General features: G+C 48.7%; 1 pseudogene; it reads right to left on the bottom strand.

The window, feature by feature from the left end:
- Positions 1-11708: 11708 nt before the first annotated feature.
- Positions 11709-12222, bottom strand: LOC129045216 (sperm surface protein Sp17-like; annotated as a pseudogene).
- Positions 12223-21277: the final 9055 nt, after the last annotated feature.

The raw sequence follows: 21277 nt of genomic DNA, 5'->3' as shown, positions 1-21277 counted from the left end.
AGCCTGACCAACATGGTGAAACCCTATCTCTACTAAAAATACAAAAATTAGTTAGGCATGGTGGTGCACACCTGTAATCCTAACTACTCGGGAGGCTGAGGCAGGAGAATCGCTTGAGCCTGGGAGGCAGAGGTTGCAGTGAGCCAAGAATGTGCCACTGCACTCCAGCCTGGGCAACAAAGAGAGGCTCCATCTCAAAAAAAAAATAAATAAATAAATTCCCATTGTTTTACAGTGAGATACATTGGAACTATTAACTAATTTTTAACAATTCTGGCTGTTTCCTTCTCTGTCTCTCTCCAGCCTGCAACCCCTTCAAGCGAAGCTGTTTTATGCTGGGTGCCTCAAGGAAGAGTAGACAGCAGAAAGAGATGTCCTGGCTTTCGACTTTTAAAAACCTAGCTCAAAGTGAGAAAAGTGAGGGGCAGGAAAAAGGGTCCACGGAAAGAAGTAAAAATGACGTAAGAGAATATCTCACTGCCAAGACTAGCAAATGGGGACCTGGGAGGTTCAGAGGTGAGGATTTGAGAGGACCAGGACTGGCCCTGGAGGCATTGTCTCCCTGGAGTGGAGACAGCATCCAGGGAGCTCCGAAATTCCTCTTAGAGAAGCTGAGTCAGCACCCCTGGTCCACAGAGTCTCCATCTAAGGGTTAAGATGTGGATCAAGAAAGGCCTGGAAGGCTGCAGGGCTTCAGGAGGGAATACAGGAGGCCACTCAGCCTGGGACAGAATTGTTCAATAGTTTGAACCCAAACACTGGGAGCACTCAATAGAAATCTGTCATGGTTTGGCAAGAGTGGGTTGGTGTTTCCAGAGCTGACTGGATCCCTCTCTACCTCTTCTCTCTCTCTCTGTACCTGCTTCAGCCTTTCCTGTCACTGTCAAAGATCTTTTCCTGCTCCTCAGTCTATATGGCCTACCATGGCTGCTCTCAGACTCATACATCCTTGATTTCACACCCAGAGCCAGACTGACTTCTTTCTCGGGTCTCAGCACCTTATTCCTGAAGCCATTTGTGATTGGCCCAGCTTGGATCGGGTAGGTGCCCATCAGGCATTCATCCCTGGACCAATCTGCTGCACGTGGGGGTGGAGTCCATTGTATTAAGTCTGCAGATACTCCAATCTGATGGGAGTGATGAGGTGGGAGGGGTGGGGTGGTCTCTGAGCAGACCAGGTAATTTCCCCTAGGCTGCTCCTGGGAGACCATGAATATTCCCCCTGGCTTTCAAGGCTTGCCACACCTACCATCTTACCTTTGCCACTATCTGCTCAACATGCCTGCCTGCCTCATTCAGTCTATCTTTCAATTAAAAAGAGGATTTTTGTTTTTGTTTTTGTTTTTGAGACAGAGTCTCACTCTGTTGCCCAGGCTGGAGTGCAGTGGCACAATCTCTGCTCATTGCAACCTCCGCCTTCTGGGTTCAAGCCATTCTCCCTGCCTCAGCCTCACGAGTAGCTGGGATTACAGGTGCCCGCTACCACTGCCCAGCTAATTTTGTAGTTTTAGTAGAGACAGGGTTTCACCATGTTGGCCAGGCTGGTCTCGAACTCCTGACCTCAGGTGATCAGCCTGCCTTGGCCTCCCAAAGTGCTGGGATTACAGGTGTGAGCCACTGTGCCTGGCCTAAAAAGTTTTTATTGTGTATTTTTCTTAACACAAAAGCAGCATATGTTCACTGTAGAAAGACAGACTTTTATGTGCCCAGAATCACAAGTCTCTTGGATTCAGAAAATAAAAAACGATGTGGTCCAGAGAGGGAGGTGAACAAATAACTCAGTGACATTTGTACTGAGCACTGTGATTGGGCTTGTCTACTCCACTAAAGGGCCAGGCACTCCAGAGAAGACAGTATTCACCACAGCATCAAAACAGTTCAAAGTAGTGCGTAGGTTTTCTGTAAGCACTTGCCTGACTCAATGAACGACTGTACCTCCAGGCTCAGCCTGGCCAGGGTGGCCAGAGTGGCTGGGAAATCCACTCAGCCAGGGACAGGATTGTTTAATGGTTTGAACCCAAACACTGGGAGCACTCAATACAAATCTATTGTGGTTTGATAAGAGTAGGTCGGTGTTTTCAGAGTTGACTGCAAGATCAGGCTAATGTACTGTGGGCAACGACCCCCAATCCAAACCTGAGTTTCCTGGATTGTGTTCAGGTTTGGGAGAGTTCAGGGGGCATTTTCCCAACTGGTGCCCTATTTGGGTCCCCATGGCATCCTGAACCCATTTCCATTACAGCCCCCTTAGACTCTTCGGGCACTTTCTCATTCACACCTTGGTTTGCCTCTGGCAGAGAGCCAGAGAAGGCAAAGACCTTTTCTTGTTCATCCCTGTGTCCTTGAGAGCTTCCTTCCAGAGAAACCCAGTGCCTTCCTTCCAGAGGAAGGAAAGAAGGAAGGGACACGGGGGGAAGGAAGGGAAGGAGCCAATCTGCTCTTGTACACTGGGAAAAACGAACCTCTTCTTAAGGCGCACAAGCTCCGCCCCTCTTCAGGGTCGTGCACGTATTTGCCGTCTTCCGCGACTGTCAGCTGTGGACAGCTAACAGCTCAGCCCTTCACTGGGCATTGCGCTTGACTGCAGGGAACTGCTTTGCCCAAAGTTATGGCTCTGTGTGGCCTGTGGCCAGTGACTGGCAGATGGAGGCACAAAGGCCAGCCCTTTGTCTCAATTAAGGACAACTCTGGAGCATCCTGCAAGACTGGATGAGGTGTCTGCTGCAACCACATTTGGAGTCATTTTCTCTCCGCCCAATCCTGTGTTCTCAGTTTCCTTACAGATGTATCTCCTGAGAGCACTCCCCAGTAAACCTGCATGCACCTCCTTGTCTCAGTGTATCTTTCCAACCGAAGACACCTCGCAGACTCTGGGCACCCGCAGGATATCTGGAGCCTCCATTAAAGGCTGTGGTCACTCACCCACCTGGGACTCCCTTTCCTAGAGACCAAGGGAACTCTGCACACCCTTCTCAACACCAGACCATGTGAGGCTGAGGGAGAGGCACTGGAATGAGAGAATCTGGAAGCCCTGGGTTCTGCCACTGGTGAGCCGGGTGACTTAGGCAAGTCCATTAACTCCTCTGACCCACAAGGTTCTCAAATGCAAAACAAGGAGAGGAATTTCCTATCTCATAGAGTTAATTCAGAATTCATAAGTGAATAGGCTTTGAACAGTGCAGGGCACAAAGTAGAAATACACAAGTGTGAAAGTTTGGCTTTCAGAGTTTCCTGCCCATCTCCAGCTCCTTACCTCCTTCTATCCCCGCCCTCTTTCCACACATCATTCCAGGAGAGGTGTGGCCAGCAGCAGAAGGGCCAACTGACCGCCACCAGGAGACCTGTGGCTTTGGCTCTCCACAGTGACTTGGCATACTCTGAAATGTAAGTCACTTAAGGTCTATTAAAAGGTAAGTCATGGGCAGGCACGGTGGCTCATGCCTGTAACCCCAGCACTTTGGGAGGCCGAGGCAGGTGGATTACTTGAGGCCAGGAGTTTGATGCCAGCCTGGCCAAAATGGTGAAACCCCATCTACTAAAAATACAACAATTAGCAGGCCATGGTGGTGCACAACTGTGGATGCAACTACGAGGTGGGAGAATCGCTTGAACCTGGGAGATGGAGGTTGCAGTGAGCCAAGATCACGCCACTGCACTCTACCCTGGGCCACAGAGTGAGACTCCGTCTCAAAAAAAAAAAAAAAAACCCACAAAAAAAACAAAGTAAGTCACGTCCACTGTTCCCACAACTTCCTGTCTTTCCGACCCTTTTCTGCAACTGAACCTCTTATTTTCTCCAGCCACATCAGCCTCTAGCTGTGCATCACGCATACCAGACGGACTCCCACCTGGGGTCTTCGCACTTGCCACCCTCTCGTCCTAGAACAGCTTTCCACCCAGCTCACGCTCTCTTCTCCTTCAAATTCTTACCCAAAGGTCAGAGACGCCTTTCCTGACACCCCTGCCCCATTAAAAATAGCAAAACTCCCTGGCCCTGCCTATCCCAACTCTCCACTTCAGCACTCCTCACCATCCAATATGCCGTGTGGTTTCTTTATTCACTGCTTGTCTTTCTCCATTGGAAGAGAGGACAGTCTACTGTCTCCCAGTACCTACAATAGCATCTGGCATGAAATACATGCACAATATGTTTTGTTAAGTGAATGAATGAGCCTGTTTGTATGCTTCACAGGTAGGTGAAACTGAACAAAGCAAATCCACTAGTGAAACAAGGGCAAATTGATACCAGCCCTTGGAAAAGGAGGGATAAAAGTCCCCAAGCTTGGCTAGAATCTAAAGTTTGTGCCAGGCCAAGACAGTACCTAGGCTCTCTCCTGCCACCCCAACCGGGAGCTTCTTGAGGGCAGGAGCCATTGCCCCACTATCTATTAGCTGCTCGGTGGCCAGATCAGTCCCTGGCAAGTGGAAAAAAGGCCGTGATCCAATGAGTTTGGGAAGGATTAAGTAAAGTTAAACAGGTTTCCCAACTCCAGGATTTTTCAGAGCCCCCCCCCTTTTTTTTTGAGATGGAGTCTTGCTGTGTTGTCCAGGCTGGAGTGCAGTGGTGCAATCTCAGCTCGCTGCAACCTCTGCCTCCCGGGTTCAAGCGATTCTCCTGCCTCAGCCTCCTGAGTAGCTGGGACTACAGGCACATGCCACCATACCTGGCTAATTTTTTTGTATTTTTAGTAGAGAAGGGGTTTCACCGTGTTAGCCAGGGTGGTCTCGATCTCCTAACCTCGTGATCCGCCTGTCTCAGCCTCCCAAAGTGCTGGGATTTACAGGCATGAGCCACCGCACCCGCCCCAGAGGCTTTCATATGTAAATATAAGTCCAAGTGGGGGCTTATGTTTTGAAAAGTTTTCCAAACTATCTGACCATGGAATCCATCTTTCTTTTTCCTTTTCTTTTTTTCTTTTTGAGACAGAGTCTTGCTCTGTCCCCTAGGCTGGAGTGCAGTGGCACAGTCTCAGCTCACTGCAACCTCCACCTCCCGGGTTCAAGAGATTCTCATGCCTCAGCCTCTGTAGTAGCTGAGATTACAGGCCCATGCCACCACACCCGGCTAATTTTTGTATTTTTAGTAGAGACTGGGTTTTGCCATTTTGGCCAGGCTGGTCTTGAACTCCTGGCCTGAAGTGATCTGCCCGCCTCAGCCTTCCAAAGTGTTGGGATTACAGACATGAGCCACTGAGTCTGCAGAACCCATTTTTCAAGGAGAGTAAAGGATCCACAGAGTATGCTTTGGGAAACAGTGGCATAACCTCACATCTATCCAAAATGCAAGGGACTCTGGAGGAAATCTAGTGCTCTACATCCTCTTCACAGAGGAGGAAGTGAGAAGTGAGAGAGGAAACCCCAGAGTGGGAACTGGAGCTACTGCACGTCACAAGGCAGATCAGAAGTGAGGCTGGGGCTAGAATCAGCCATCTCTAGCCTCCAGAATACATGCTGCTTTCAGTCCTGACTCTGGGGTTCTGGACCTTGGATTATCAGGCCTGCTTTGCTCACCTGCTCTTAAGAAGTACCAGGAACTTAAAAGAGGAAAGGGCTCAGAGATGTGGAAGTCCCACTGCTGACATCACTTGGTGTTCTGGCCTCCGCTTCCTGCCATGATCCAATTCTGGGCTTGTAATCTGTGCCTGGGAGCCCAGTGTTTCCCACCTACACCTCCTTCCTTGCCCGCCTACCCCTCCGTGGCTTAGGTGTCATATTAGTCCATTCTCATGCTGCTATGAAGAAATACCTGAGACTGGGCATGATGGTTCATGCCTGTAATCCTAGCACTTTGGGAGGCTGAGGCAGGTGGATCACTTGAGGTCAGGAGTTCGAGACCAGCCTGGCCAACATGGCGAAACCCTGTCTCTATGAAAAATACAAAAATTAGCCAGGTGTGGTGGTACGCACCCGTATTTCCAGCTAGTTGGGAGGCTGAGGCATGAGAATTGCTTGAACCTTGGAGGTGGCAGATGCAGTGAGCTGAGATGATGCCACTGTACTCCAGCCTGGGTGACAGAGGGAGACTGTCTCAAAAAAAAAAAAAAAAACCCTAAGACTGGTTTAATACCTGAGAGAGGTTTAATTGACTCACAATTCTGTGTGGCTGGGGAGGCCTCAGGAGTCTTACAATCATGATGGAAGACATCTCTTCACAGAGTGGCAGGAGAGAGAATGTGTGCCTTCACTTGGGCGAAGGGGGAAGCTCCTTATAAAACCATCAGATCTTCAGTGAGAACTCACTCACTATCATGAGAACAGCACAGGGGAACTGCCCCATGATTCAATTATCTCCACCTGGTCCTGCCCTTGACATATGAAGATTATTACAATTCGAAGTGAGATTTGGGTGGGGATACAGAGCCAAACTATATCAGGTGTTCTCGAAGTGTGGTTCTGGGACCAGCAACATCAGCATCACCTGGGTGCTTGCTAGAAATGCAAACCGTCTAGATTCACCCCAGACCTACTGAATAAGAGACTCTGGGGGTGGGCCCAGCAATCTGTGTCTTCACAAGCCCTCAGGATGTTGTGACTCAGGCTAAAGTTTGGGAACCACTGCCCTCAACCATACTAACTCAGACTACGCAGCTCCAGAGAAGGGCCTTTCCTGGGCCTTTCAGGCGCCCAGTGACAAGGTAACCTCCAGGGCTCTTAGGAAGGATCATGGAAAGCCCAGGACATAAAATCTCCAGAATTTCTTATAGAGCTCAGTGGGTTCCAACCACTTGAACTTGTCACCACCTAAACCCTGAAGTTAATTTACTCTCTGCTTCATTTCATTCGTTGGTCTAATCAATAGCTGCAATTTTATAAAACACAGACCTGGGCTGGGGAGTTTTTCAGGGTCCCATTCTGAAATAAATCATGGCAGTTGGTGGGCTATATGACACATGCATGGGGTGTCTGGAAGCATCTGAGTTCTACCTCAGTCCATGTAAGCCGAGGTGGGGTCTTTTTAGTGCATCAAGAGAGGTGCCTCTATTGAGTTCAATAGGTCCTTTTGGGGAATCCATCTGCTTCCCTCATTTCTATCCAGGTTGAAGTGGGCATGTGGGATTTTTGTAAAGAAACTGTAATCCCAGGGTTGCTGCATGGAATAATTGTAGGGAATACCATTGTGCAATGCAAGGTCTGCATGGCCACACATGGTGGTCCCAGAACACTGTGTTAGTCCATTCTTGCATTGCTATAAAGAAATGCCTGAGAGTGGGTAATGTATAAAGAAAAGAGGTTTCATCAGCTCACAGTTTTGCAGGCTGCACAGGAAGCATAGGAGCTTCTGTTTCTGGGGAGGCCTCAGGAAACTTACGATCATGGTGGAAGTTGAAGGGTAAGCAGGTACATCTTACATGGCCAGAACAGGAGGAAGAGAGAGAGAAGGGAGGTTCCACACACTTTTAAACAACTGTCACATGAGATAGTGAGATCTCATGAGAATTCCTGCTATCGCGAGGACAGCACCAGGCAGCAGGGACCAGGGGAGGATGGTGTTAAGCCATGAGAAACCGCCCTCATGATCCTATCACCTCCCACCAGGCCCCACCTCCAGCATTGGGGATTACATTTCAACATGAGATTTGGGTGAGGACACAGATCCAAACCGTATCAGACCCCTACCCTCCTTGCTGTCACTCAGAAAAAGGACAACCCCTTCTTTTCCAACCCCCACCCCCAACTGGCTTCACAGATGGGCAGGAAGCTCCTCGAATGTGCCCATCAGAAGGGTGGTTGGGCAAAGGTGGGCCGCTATCTGCTCCCCACCAGGCACTACAGCCCTGGTGGTCTCCAGATTGCATCTCTGGTCACTGTCTCAGCTCCCATGGCTTATGCTTCCTGGGGGAGAGTATAGATAATCTTGGTACCCACCCACTCCCGCACTTATCCATGACCCACTCCCTCCTCCCTCTCTCCCTCATCCCAGAGAGCAGTGCCTTTGCTGCGGCAGCCCTCCATCCATCCTCGTCATTCAGAGGCCTCTGAAAGTATGCCTGTCAATATAATGCACGGCCTGTTGAGGGGAAGTGACATTTTGAATAGTGGACACTTTTCTGGGAGCATTCATCCTAGGTCAGCCTCGTGATAAATAAATACATTTGGAGTTTGAAGTCAGCAGGCAGGATACAGGGACCAGAACACAAGCACAGATGCACACACCATAAGGCTGAGTTGATGGGGTAGACGTAGGATGTGACAGAAACGGAAAGAGGGAAGGCCCCACAAGCAGATTTTGGGGGCAATTTATTCCCTTTCTTCCTGGCACCTCTAGGGAAAACAGGAAGCAAAAGAAGGGGCAATTTCCTTTATTCCTGAACCACAAGAGGGTCCGTGTTTCCTACCACACTGTCTGTTCCTCACCTGTGCCTCTCCACACCCCCCAAACCCCAGTCCCAATCTTAATTACCCCTAACAGTGCCCTAAACAAAGTATTTATAAGGCTTACTGTGTTTGTCTTCCCATTCCTATTAATAAAGTCTGGGAATGTAGGAAAGAAATATGGGCGGGTGACAGGGTTTTTAATGGTGCCTCACCTTAAATGCATTTTAAAATATGTAAATCAATAAAAAAATTATTTGTAATAGCAGCCTAAGAGTGCTGGTTAGCCTGGCGCGGAGTGAAATGCATGCTACAAGCCCTATTACCATACATCCTGGGAGCTGTAGTTAGGATTAATCTGTCAAAGGGGATGGTTTAGTGTTGATGAATATGACATGTGACCATTAACGATGTTGATTTTATCTCCCGAGATTAGCATGATTTACTTCGGATGGATAATAATGTCATTTGCTTGATGCAGTAGATCTGTTTACGAGCTGATTAAATTGTAAGGCCTTGCCTCATTTCATGCTATTTGGTTTACAGCTTCATTACCACAATCACAAAAGCTGGGGAAATGTCCCACATTCCATGTCACAATAAATCACTGCTTCACGTTGCTGGGATGGATTTTAGCAGTTCTGCCCAGCACGGACCGTTCTTGGCTCCCCACTAATCTGTGATCCAGAATACATTAGGGGGATCTTCAGGAACACTGGAATGAAAGGGGGCAGGAATCCTCTTGGATCTTTTAATTGAGTGAGACTAAGGAAGTCCTTGAGTAATTAGCTGTAACAAATTACCTTATTATTTAGACAGTGAAGTCACTGTTTTTGTTGCAGGGATGATTACCATAAATATGCAGAAAAGTGACACTTGAGGAACCAGAGAGAAGCGTGGATGCAAATTTCATTTTTGTCCTGTGATCCTTTGTTGCAGGAGAGTGGCCGTCCGAATGCAAGGTGGGCAGGGGGTCCTCGTCCCGTGCTTCTTCCAGGCGGGGTGGGAGGGGGTGCACACCACACACCCACAGCATGGCCTGCTCAGCACCTATGGGTGGGAAGTGGCTGAAGTGGAAGGGAGTGCCTGGTAACATGGGTTAGAATAGAAGTGTGTGAACCAGACCTGCTCACTTTATGCCAAACCTGTGTCCAGACTGACCTGGCAGTAGAGACTCTCCCTTCAGTGCATGAGGGAGAGGGAAGAGCAACAGAGATGGAAAAGGCAGGGCTACTTACCGCTTGGAAGACTGCGGAGGCAGATTTAACACAGGCCTGAAATGACTGTCTCCATTTCCAGAATACCTAAGAGATTTAGAGCGCTTACCACCTTCCAGGTCCTCTTCTCCCCAGTTACATAACCCTGGGAAGTTGGGACTATTATTCTCATCCTGTGGTACAGATGAGGAAACTGAGGCTCAGGATGCAACGTCCCAAGGTCACAGAGGCAGCCAGCTACAGAGCTGGAGTTTGAACCCAGGCAATGGGGCCCTGGAGCTCGGCATGGTACCTATAGGCCACTGAAGCAGGCTCTAATGACTCAGGGTGAGGAGGGCACATTTTCAGGATTTTTGCTTCTGACTCCAGAATTAAAGCCTGTAACCCTGAATGGGCCCTGTCTGGGAAGGATTTAAGATCAGCAATAATGAGAAGCACTGAGGCCAGGTCTCGAGTGGAAACTTTAGTAAGGTTTTGCACTGAGCAAAATCAAAGAGGATGTGAAACTGCTTCCTCGAGATTCAGCCTTTGGAAACAGAATGCAATCATTTCAAAGAGCAAAGGTGGCTTCTCTGCATCTCAGCTCAGAATGTCCCTAAAATACCAAGGGATAAAGGGGAAAAAATGTGGCCCCTGAAAATTCTGCATAAGAGGTAATATTGTTTCAAAGTTCCATGCAATTTTACCTCTGAACTTGAGACTTGGCCATCACGTGCCTGCACCCACTAAAAAGAACACATCGTGATCCCCTTATGGCAGTAGCCGTACAGACCTCAAATTGCATGATGGCATTCGCTGGAATTAATCAGTGCAGCTGAAATTATAGTTTCTTTATGAAAATCCCACACGCTCACTCCAACCGGGAAAGAAATCCAGGCCCTCCAATCTCCATTCCTTCTTTTTCCTGTAATGAAACCCTGATTTGTAATTGATTTTAACAAAATAAAGACTACATTATCTAGCCTTTCTTGTAGCTGGATGGGTCTTGTGACTGAATTCTGGCCAATAAAATGTAAGAGGAACTGTTGTGGCAACTTCTGGGATGTGCGTTTGTGATTTTTGTTTGTTTGTTTTGTTTTGTTTTGTTTTGAGACAGGATCTTGCTCTGTTGTCTAGGCTGAAGTGCAGTGATGTCATCACAGGTCACTGCAGCCTCAACCTCCCAGGATGAAGCAATCCTCGTACTCAACCTCCCCAGTAGCTGGGACTACAGGCACACGCCACCATGCCTGGCTAATTTTTTTTGGTAATTTTTGTAGAGATGAGATCTCACTATGTTGCCCCGGCTGGTGTCTAGCTCCTAGCTTTGAATCCCCCACCTCAGCCTTCCAAAGTTCTGGAATTACAGGCATGAGCCACTGTGCGTGGCCTGGGATGTGTTCTTAAAGGGAGGGGGTACACTTTTCTTATTCCTGTTGGCTGAGAGGCAGATGTGATAGCTGGCACTGATGCAATCAGTATGGACCATGTGAAGAGGATAGTGGGGCAACAAAATAGAAGAACTTTGAGTCTCTGATAACTTCATGAATTTGCCATGCCAATCCTGGGCAGTCTGCCTCCAGATTTCAATTGTGTGTATATGTGTGTGTGCAGTGGGGGGAAAAATGGATAAAGAGAGTTATTTTCATTTTCTGTCACTTGCCACAGAACCTAATTTTTTTTTTTTTTTTTTTTTTTTGAGATAGGGTCTCACTTGGCGGCTCAGGCTGGGAACGATCTCTGCTCACTGCAACCTCTGCTTCCTGGGTTCAAGTGATTCTCCCATCTAAGCCTCCCGAGTAGCTGAGACTACAGGCATGAGTCACCATGCTCAACTAATTTTTGTATTTGTTTTGCTAGAGACAGGGTTTTACCATGTTGGCCAGGCTAGTCTTGAACTCTTGACCTCAAGTGATCCACTTGCCTTGGCCTCCCAAAGTGCTGAGATTATAGGCGTGAGCCACCACGCCCGGCCTACAGAACCTAATTCTAATAAACAAACCCATAATTCAGTTCAGCCATGCACCAAAATGGTGGTAGTCAAATACTCCCTTAAAGTATGAGGGAGTCATACTTTTTTTTTTTTTCATGTTTCAGTGGTATGTTTAATTAAACAAATGCTCATGACAGATTTTCACAACAGCAACAAATGTTATTTCACAACATCAAATCTTCCTTACTAAGGAAAAAATGGCAACAACAACAAGGCTGATGGGTTTGGATTATTTTTCATGTTTCCTGGAGGTAAAAGCAGTGTCCTCACTTGTTTTCCTCTGTTTCCTCATGTCGGAGACTGTCTGTTTCCATTCTCTTTACCTCCTCTCTGGCTGTGTGTCCCCAGAAGGCAGCTTGGATTTTGACAGCAGCAACCTCTTCTTTTTCCTTGTCTTCCTCAGAAGAGTCTAAGATGGTGACTGGTGTCTCTTCCTCCTTCCCAGATATTGGAGAGTTTTCTTGTTTAGGATCACATTTCTCAGGTGGTTCTTGCTCCTCGAATGCATGACTGTTCTAGAAGCGGTCTTCTACCTGAGTCCCCCATTCTGCTGGATCAAAAGTGGTTTTCTCTCTTTTCTCTGGAAAGCTCTCAAAATATGCTGCTGTAAAGCTGTATATTATCTGGTTGCTCTCTCAGAATCTCGTGGGTCAGCTCTTCAAGAAGACTCCCAAATCCTTGCAGAATTCAGTAGTGGGTGTTGGAGAATGGAATCGACATCCTCTTGGTAAGAACTGCCTATGGAGCCTCCTCTTTCTCTGGGAGCTGGTGCCACAGGTCCAGCTTACTTCCTCCTCTGACCTCATGTTCTAGGGATGCATGATCTCTCTCTTCCGGGGCAATTCAGGACCAGCACTGTCCAGCCTGCATCCTTCTTACTGATATCTGCCTTTCTTCCCCTAGGCTTCCTAACACACTGTTCTGGATTCTCTGGTTGAAGGTTCAGCTGTGGCTGCAGCTCTTGACTTGCTCTTGATGTCAGGACACTGGGTTGGAAGTCCGAGGGGCCCATGGTCCTCATCATGTAACCTGGGAGAAGGTTGGGCTTTTACACATGAGTCCTCGTGATTTTTCTCAAACGGATTCTTCCCCATCCCAGCACACACTCTGCAGCCTCTTGACAGAGCACCCATCCATCTAGGGCTGGGGAAAAACCAGAACTTTTTGAGCAGCAAACTCTATACTAGGGTGCTCCTCAGCCCCCATTCCTCCTGATGTCTACCAGAGGTCCAATCCTCTTCCTCTAAGGCTCCAGCTCCTCTTGCCTGAGCTTCCCCCCACTTCTGCTTTCTTTTCTGGGATTTTCGGACCTCCAGGGTCCTGGAAGACCAGGGCAGAGGTCATCCCACCAGAGCATGTATTGGTGACTGCAATCTCTGCCCCTCAGACCCCAGCATTTCCTGAGCATTGTGGGCCATCCATTCATACCCTCAACCAGGCAATCTTGGAGTCACTTTGTGACTCAGCCGCTCTGTCTCCTGGTCACTTAGTCACTCAATCAGCTCTTCGGTAGTTAAATCAACTAACCACTCACATGCTTGGGCCCTTGGCCAGGTGCTCAGATACTTCTTACTCCACCATTTCATTTGCTATCTGTTCATTGATCAGCCATTCACTGAACATGAATGAGCCAGCCCTGTGCTAAGTTAGTGGGGATAAACTCTGTTCTCAACCAGGGCGACTGCCAGTCTGTGTCCATCAGTCATTGGTCTGGCAGTCTGTTGGCTGTTTAACTGATCTATTGGTCAATCAGCATGCCAGCTATTTGATCAATGGCCAGACCCTTGCCCTGGCAGGCACTAGTCCTTGTGCTGAACTCTCAGGGTGTGTAGTCATCAGTCCATTCTTCAAAGGTGATTAGGAGACCTCAAAGCCTCCAGGAGGAGGTGCTCTGGAGCTGTGATGGAAGTTTAGGACGAGTCTGGTTCCTGTGGGGACTGGAAGGCCTGTGGGGCTTGCTCCCAAGGCAGGCCTCAGCTCAGGTGCTGGGAGGTGTGGGGCAGGGGATGCGGTCTGCTCTGTGTGGTGGGTGCTCCTGTCTGAGAACACTGAGGACCCTGGATTCCAGCCCCCCTTTCTCCCTCCCTCCTGGTGATGGTGCAGACAGACACACACACATGCGCATACACGCACTGATAATCTCACACACGCACACACAGACTCACACAACACACATAAACCCATGAACTCAGATATATGATCACATACAAATTCACAAACACACACACACACACACTCATACACACTTTCCCATATGGACTCACACAGGCACCAGCACACACTCATACACACATGGAGTGTCACTTGGGCTTGTCCAAAAGTAAGTTTGTCCCCCATCACAGGCTGGCCTCCACAGATAGCCCCATGCCACACTCAGAGATAGGTCAAGTAGCACTCTTACATCAAGGCAAGTGCCACATGGACACACCTCCCTTGCCACATCCTCACTCCTAGCCCCTAGCTGGGTAGCTACCCAGCCAGGCCCCTAGCAGGGACACAGCCCTGTAGCCCTGCAGCCCAGCACCCAAATGATGCTCTGGCCATGGAGCCCTGTGCACCTCCCCAAAGCCCCCACCTGGTTGGGGGCATGCTCAGTGTTTGAGGAACCCTGAGTCCCCACACTGGGGCCACATTCCCTCTTGAGCCAGTTTTCCTCTGAGGTCTCTTGTCCCCAAAGGAGGTGATGCCTCTGGCCACCTCCCTGTCCCCAGCCTCCTGGGCCTACCTGTTGGTCTCGAGTCTTCCTCGCTGACTTTCATCCCTCTGCCTCTCCAAGTCTGATGTTTTTCCTCACACAGATGCTCAAAGGGAACTCGGACACATTTCTGTCCTTGATGCTGAGACCCCATGCTATCCTCCCAGTTCTCTGCTACCAGACCAACCTTCTCGAGATGGAGATAGATGAGGGATGGGGAGCTGGGAATGTCCTTTTAAGGGGGTTCCCTATGGGGCCACGCCAAGGGCAGAGCCTAGGGGAGGGACAAAGAGGTGGCCATCTTAGGGACCCAGAGGCCAGCAAGGCAGTGAGCTGAGAACCAGAAACATGGATAGAGGGACTTGCTACGGCTGGAGAAAGGCCAATCAGGAGACACACAAGAAGGTCACCCAGGTCACCCCTCTTCTGTGTGGCTGGGCGCATTCTCTTGGGATGGGAAAAGGGATTCTGGCCCGTCTCAGTTATCTACTGCTACAAGAGAAAGAGTCTCAAATCAAGGGGCTTAAAAACAAGCCCAACTTTTATTTTATTCACAAATTGGCAATTTCGGTGAGGCTTAGTGGGGAGGGCTCATCTTGCTCCGCTCCATTTTGGTCAGCTGGGGCAGCCCAAAGGCTGGGCCAGGAGTTGTCTGAACCTCGTTCACTCATGTGGCTGGCACTTGACACTGCTGTTGGCTTGGGCTTCAGCTGGGGCTGTTGGCCAGAACACTCCCACATGGCTTGTCCTGTGGCTGCATGGCTTCCTCACAGCATGGTGACTGGGTCCCAGAGGTGCACATTTCCAGAGGAAGCTGTTTCACTGGTTACAACTTAGCCTTGGAAGTCCCATGGCATCACTTCCACTCCAACCATAGTTGAGGAAGGAGTGTCAGCTCCATAGTGTGAGAAGAGTATATGGGATGGGATATATTGGTGGCACCAATGATTGGAAAATACAACTGGCAGAATGACTGTTCTTCATAAACCTTCCTCATGAGTTTCAGCCTCCACCCTTACTCTAGCTTTCTTCTTCTGTTTTTTTTCTCCTTGGGTACACATCACTTACACCCCAGGTTTCAGCTTTCTCTTCTCTGTATACAATTCACAAATTTACAGCTCCAGCCCTGACGCAATGCAGACATCAGAAACTCAAGCCATATAAAACTCTGTCTCCCTGCCAAAGCCTGCTCTCCCTCTAGAATTTCTTCCAGGTACCCATGCGTGGGTTCTACTTCATCCATTCCCCCATTTCTCCTGGTACATGGAACAATGAGAGACTGGAGATGAAGCCAGAAACTACATTTCACAGCCTTTCTTGCAGCTGGGTGTAGCCACGTGACTACGAGCAACTTCTTTCTCATCTGTTTGAAAGGACACTGTGCGCTTCTTCCTCCCTCTACCCTTCTGTGGCTGGAATATGCCCAGATTTGATCAAAAGAATGAGCACAATATCCTAGGGGACAAAGGAGCTCCAAGATGGAAAGAACCTGGGCCCCTGAATGACATCATGAAGCAGAGTAGCCATGGAGACCATTACCTGAGAGAGAAACATCTTTCTGATTTAGGTCCCTGTATTTGTTTTACCATTGTGTAGCCCAATACCTGAGTCTAAAGGCCTCAGGATCTTCTTCGCCTTCCTGCTGTCCATTCCAGCTTAGCCATTCACCAGGTAGAGTCCATTCATTCTACCTTCTCACTGCTTCCTGGAACTGTCCTTGCTTTGCCTGTCCTGCAGCTTCTCCCTTGTTTCCAGCTCTCACTTTCTCCCTCTTAACTATATGACCTCCACATTGGTTTCTTTATATCCAGTCTCTCATTGTTCCATCCCATAATGTTCTTCCTCTGGTCAAAGACCTCTAATGGCTCCCTATTGCTTATTGAAGAACAAGATACCATCTTTCCTGCTTCCATCCCTTTGATCCTGCTGGTCCTTCCTCCTGGATCCCCACATCTGCCATTTTCTAGCCATCAAATGCCTACTCATCATCCAAGCCCAGATCAAGTGCTGCCTCCTCCCTGATGACTTTCACATGTTTCTATTGGAGTTCATCCTGGGCCTCCACTGATTATATCCCTCATCACAGCCCGCCTTAAGGCAACAGTTGTCTCCATGACCCACTAGACTGGACAGTAAGTTATTTGAGGGCAGAGACCCTGTCCTGGTCATCTTCCCATTGCCTCCACGCCTAAGATAATGCTGTGCATGCAGCAAGTGCTCAATATGTGCTTGCCAGTGAACACTCACTCTCCATGGCTGGAGGCTCACAACTCTGTCTGGGCACTGTTCTTGCCACAGGTGATCAGGGTTGTCTTCCCTCTGGCCTTGAGGTCTTCCCCAGAGAATCCTGGAGTAACTGAGGGGTGCTGCCCTCCTCACACTTCCCTGGGACCTGGGGAAGGAGAAGCTGTGAACATTCTGTTTGCTCTGAGTGCAGAATCTGTGAGTGGAAGTGCACAGGTTTTATTGGCAAGAGCTTTAGAATGAGACAGACCCAGCTTTGAATTTCAGCCCCACCACTTTTTAGCTGTGGGACTTCAGGCATACTGTTTAACCTCTCTGAGTCTCAGTTTTCTCTTTTGTAACATGAGGTTACTGTAGCTACTTATCTCCTACAGGTCTTGTGAAGATATAAAAAGATAATGTAGAGAAAGCACTACATAAAGTATTTGGCACACATAAAGTGCTCACTAAATGGTATCCATAGTCATAATCCAATTTCTTTCTTGATATTCTGTCTGGTAAGAGTGGATCAGGGCAGGTTTCACACTAGGCCTGGTCCATCGGAATCCTTGTTGTCAGATGGAGGTTCTCTGTGGACATGGGTCAGAGGATGTGCCTTGTCACAAATGAGTTGAGTTAGGGCTGGGTTTTGCTGGGTGCTCCCAGAAGGTGGAGGAGAGGGAACAGGGCTGGTGTCCAATGGGGTGAGGGTGAGGGGCTGGCTGTTTGCTAAGCCCAAAGTGGCTGGGTTAAACCAGATCTGGCTGGCAGGAGCCTATAGCCAACGGTACAATGTCAGGGGTAAAATGTGGCAGACTTCAGGGGCTTCCAGGCAGCCGAGGGCTCTCTGCATCAGATGGGCTGCCAGAATCATCCGACAGCGCTCAGTTTCCTCTGGTGTAAAGGATCTGGATCTATGTGGGAGAAGGGTTCCAGGACACCACATGAGCAGGCTTGGTTTCCAGCAGAGGAGAGGTACTGAGGGCAGTTGGAAGTGGCCCACAGACAGTGGGGTCAGAGAGGAAGATTACACTCACCCTAAATACCCTACACACTAATCCTGGGGACAGCAGACCATGTCCAAGTCCTCCTCACTGGCAGGGAGGGGCCACTGATTCGGGGCCTGGATAGCTGGATCTGCAGGTTGGAGCCATTTGGACTAGAACAGGTGGGGCCAGTGATGAGCTGGTAAATGGTGAACAAACAGCTCTTTGGTGGGGGGGAAACTTCCATTTGTGGTACTTGCCCATTGCTGTGGTGTAAATACTCCCACCACGGCTGATTTCAAGCCACTGACGTAACATCACTGAATGAGGAGCTGGGAAGAGATGTGCACAAATGGCTGTTGGGAGCCAGTAGGAGCTGATGCCAGCACACCGCTGGGTGGGGTCTGACACCTGCATCTGGGGAGAAAGGCAGGTATCTGTGGCTTCAGTGTACAGAGAAATAAAGGTCACTATGCAGTGTAGCAAAGAGTGAAAGGCTCAAGAATAATAGACCCTGGAGCCTAATACACTATAACAAATCCCAGCTCTGCTACTTCTTGGTTGTGTGGTTTTGGGCAAGTCACTTTGCCTCTTTGTGCCTCAGTTTCCCCATCCATAAAGTGGAGCTAATGATAGTGCCTCCTTCATAGAGTTCCAGTGAGGTTGCACAAGTGTACACTGGGCTGTGGTGGGTTGACAGAAATGTTACTTATTGCAGTTGATCACACAGAGTAGTTGGAATGTCTCATTGGTTAGAATAATTTAGAAAGGAAAACCCAGAGCCCCTCAGGGCATGTCGAAAGGCCCTGCTTTTGTATCTTTAAAATCTTGGATTTCCTTCAAGGTCAAGGATTTAAAATCTGCAGGCCCATGAACTACATGAAATTAAATTTCCCACATTAAGCATGTGGACTCATTTCTGCAAAGAGGGGCCACAGCTTTCATTAATTGTCAAAAAAAGGTTGAGGTTTCTGCATCCTTCCCTCGTCCCGCAAAAGGCTTAAGAACTGCTGATGTGGAGCGTGTAGAATTCCCACACCCTAGGAATTGCCTAATTGCCCCGGAAAGGTTTTGGAGGAGAGAAGATGTTTGTAAAGTGTATGAAAGAAAAATGGCAGAGATGGAGAGACACACAGAGAGTCAGCCGAAAACTCTGAGATGTCTCTGCCTTGTTGAAACCTAAGGCTGGAGGAATCTTCCAGCAACAGGACAACCAAAAGGCTCACATTCATGCTCAGTGCCCCTCCTGGTTCCTGCATTCTCCTTACTCCCTCTAGTTTCCCAGGGGTCTCCTCTTCTCTTCTCCAAGTCTCCCTCTCCTCCCAGTGCCCTCTTGGACCCAGCATAGGTGTCCCCTGGGCCACCTCTTTGTAGGTGCATAGAGGCAGGGTTAAAATTCGCTCACATGGGCCAGGCGCAATGGCTCATGTCTGTAATCCCAGCACTTTGGGAGGCTTAGGTAGGCAGATGACTTGAGATCAGGAGTTCGAGACCAGCTTGGCCAACATGGTGAAACCCCGTCTCTACTAAAAATACAAAAATTAGCCGGATGTGGTGGCGCATGCCTGTAATCCCAGCTACTCAGGAGGCTGAGGCAGGAGAATCGCTGGAACCCGGGAGACAGAGGTTGCAGTGAGCTGAGATCGTGCCACTGCACTCCAGTCTGGGCGACAAAACGAGACTCCATCTCAAACAAACAAAACAAAACAAAACAAAACAAAACAAAACTCACTCACATGTTGCTAAGATTCAGTGAACCATTTGTCTTCTTTATGGTTGGATTTTGTTTCCTTCAGGTTTCTGTAGTTACACTATAATTATTTAAGGCAAGGTCTGCCTCCGTTTTGGGTTGGAGGCTGTATTCAGTTTTTTATTTTTATTTTTTGAGATGGAGTCTCGCTCTGTTGCCTAGGCTGGAGAGCAGTGGTGCGATCTCCGCTCACTGCAAGCTCCACCTCCTGGTTCGCGCCATTCTCTCGCCTCAGCCTCCAGAGTAGCTGGGACTACAGGCACCCGCCACCACGCCCGGCTAATTTTGTTTTTGTATTTTTAGTGGAGACGGGGTTTCACTGTGTTAGCCAGGATGGTCTCGATCTCCTGACCTCGTGATCCGCCCGCCTCAGCCTCCCAAAGTGCTGGGATTACAGGCATGATTTCTTTTTTTTTTTTTAAATCAGTAACATGGAAGCAGGTAGCAGATAGGTTTAATATGCTACTGCCTTTCCACCCAGCTTTGCTTTTCTCCTTTTTTCTTCTTCTTCCTCTTTATTTCCATCTCCCTTTCCCAATATAATTCTTCTTCCTCTTCCCCTCCTCTTCCTCCTCCTTCTCCTCTTCCTTCTTCTTCCTCCCTCCTCTTCCTCCTCTTCCTCCCCCTCCTCCTCCTCTTCCTTTTTCTCCTCTTTCTTCTTCCCTCCTCCCCCTCCCCCTCCTCCTCCTTCTCATCCTCCTCTTCCTCCTCCTCCTCCTCCTCCTCTTCCTCCTCAGGGCCAATCCTACTCTACATCATTGCATTGTACATTGATAGGCACCTAAAATTAACTGAATTGCACCAGCTCTGAATTACTACTTCTGAGGGCTTCTCCAGTAGCACCCCTGCCCACTTTATCAACAAGAATTTGTGTTTAAAAGGAAGAAGTCACCATCCTGTGACCCACCGAAGGTCGGCAACAAGGGGGCTCTCTCTTGACTCTGGCTCTGGGTGACACCACTCGTGGGGTGCAGGGGAGTCTGCCAATATTCTATTCCTACTCCCGCCCCTCTTAGTAACAAAGCCCTTTGTGTTAGCCAACTTGGGCTGCCAGACAAAATACCACAGACTGAGAGGCTTAAACAACAGAAATTTATTCTCACAGTGCTGGAGGCTAGAAGTCCAAGATCAAGGTGCTGTGCTGGCTGATTCTGTTTCTGGTGAGGGCTGCCTTCTTACATGGCCTGCCTTCTATGCATTGGTTGGAGGTGGGAGGTTGGTGGTGTCTCTTCCTTTTCTTAGAAGGCCACAACTCCTCCCAGATTAGGTTCTACCTTTATGGCTTCATTTAACTTTACCTTCCTAACAGCCCTATTTCCAAATACAGTTACATTGGGGTGTAGAGCTTCAAATGTTCAAATGAATTTTTTGGGGGACACACTTCAGTCCATAGAAGCCTTGAGTTTATCTGAGGTGGCAGTGTACCCAACTAAACATGACATTTCCCAGCCTCTCTGACAGCTATATGTGGCCAAGTGACTCAACTCTACACAATGAGGTGCAGGCTGAGGAGCAGTGTGGTTTCCAGGAAGACCTATTCAAAGGGAGAGGGTCCCTTTTACCTCTTGTTCCTTTTCCTGTGGTTTGGAATGAGCTGATGGTGCCTGAGCTCAAGCAGCCATCTCGGACTCAGAGATGACGTAAGGATGAAAGCTTCCTGGGTTGGCAGAACTGAAGACAGAAGGACCCTGGGTCCCTGGTGACCGAGGGCTCCCCCAAGCCTGGAGTGCCCACCTCCAGTCTGGGAGAATATCTGTCTTCCATAAGCCACTATTTAGGAGTCTTTGTTATTGCCAGCAAATGCTATTTCCAGCTGATGCATGGAAGCTCACCTGGCCCTGAGTTTTGAGCTTCAGGCAAAGACATTCAAAGTTCCTCTAAGGCCACTGCTACTTTTCCTCCTACCCTCCCTTCTTTGGAAGCATAATTTTATCCAGGAGTTCCCGATTCATGCACATTTGTCCTCCTTCTGTCTTTTGTTTTTTTTTCTTTCCTCTGCTTTCTCCTCTCTCCCTCCCTCTCTTCTTTCCTTCCTTTTCCTTCCCTCCTATTATTTATTGAGCACCTACTATGTTCCAGGTACCATGCTAGCTGCCATGATTAGAAGTAGGTATAGGAGAT

The sequence above is a fragment of the Pongo pygmaeus genome, chromosome 8, assembly GCF_028885625.2.
Source record: "Pongo pygmaeus isolate AG05252 chromosome 8, NHGRI_mPonPyg2-v2.0_pri, whole genome shotgun sequence".
In the NCBI taxonomy this organism is placed as follows: Eukaryota; Metazoa; Chordata; class Mammalia; order Primates; family Hominidae; genus Pongo; species Pongo pygmaeus.
This window is presented reverse-complemented; position numbering and strand designations above follow the sequence as displayed.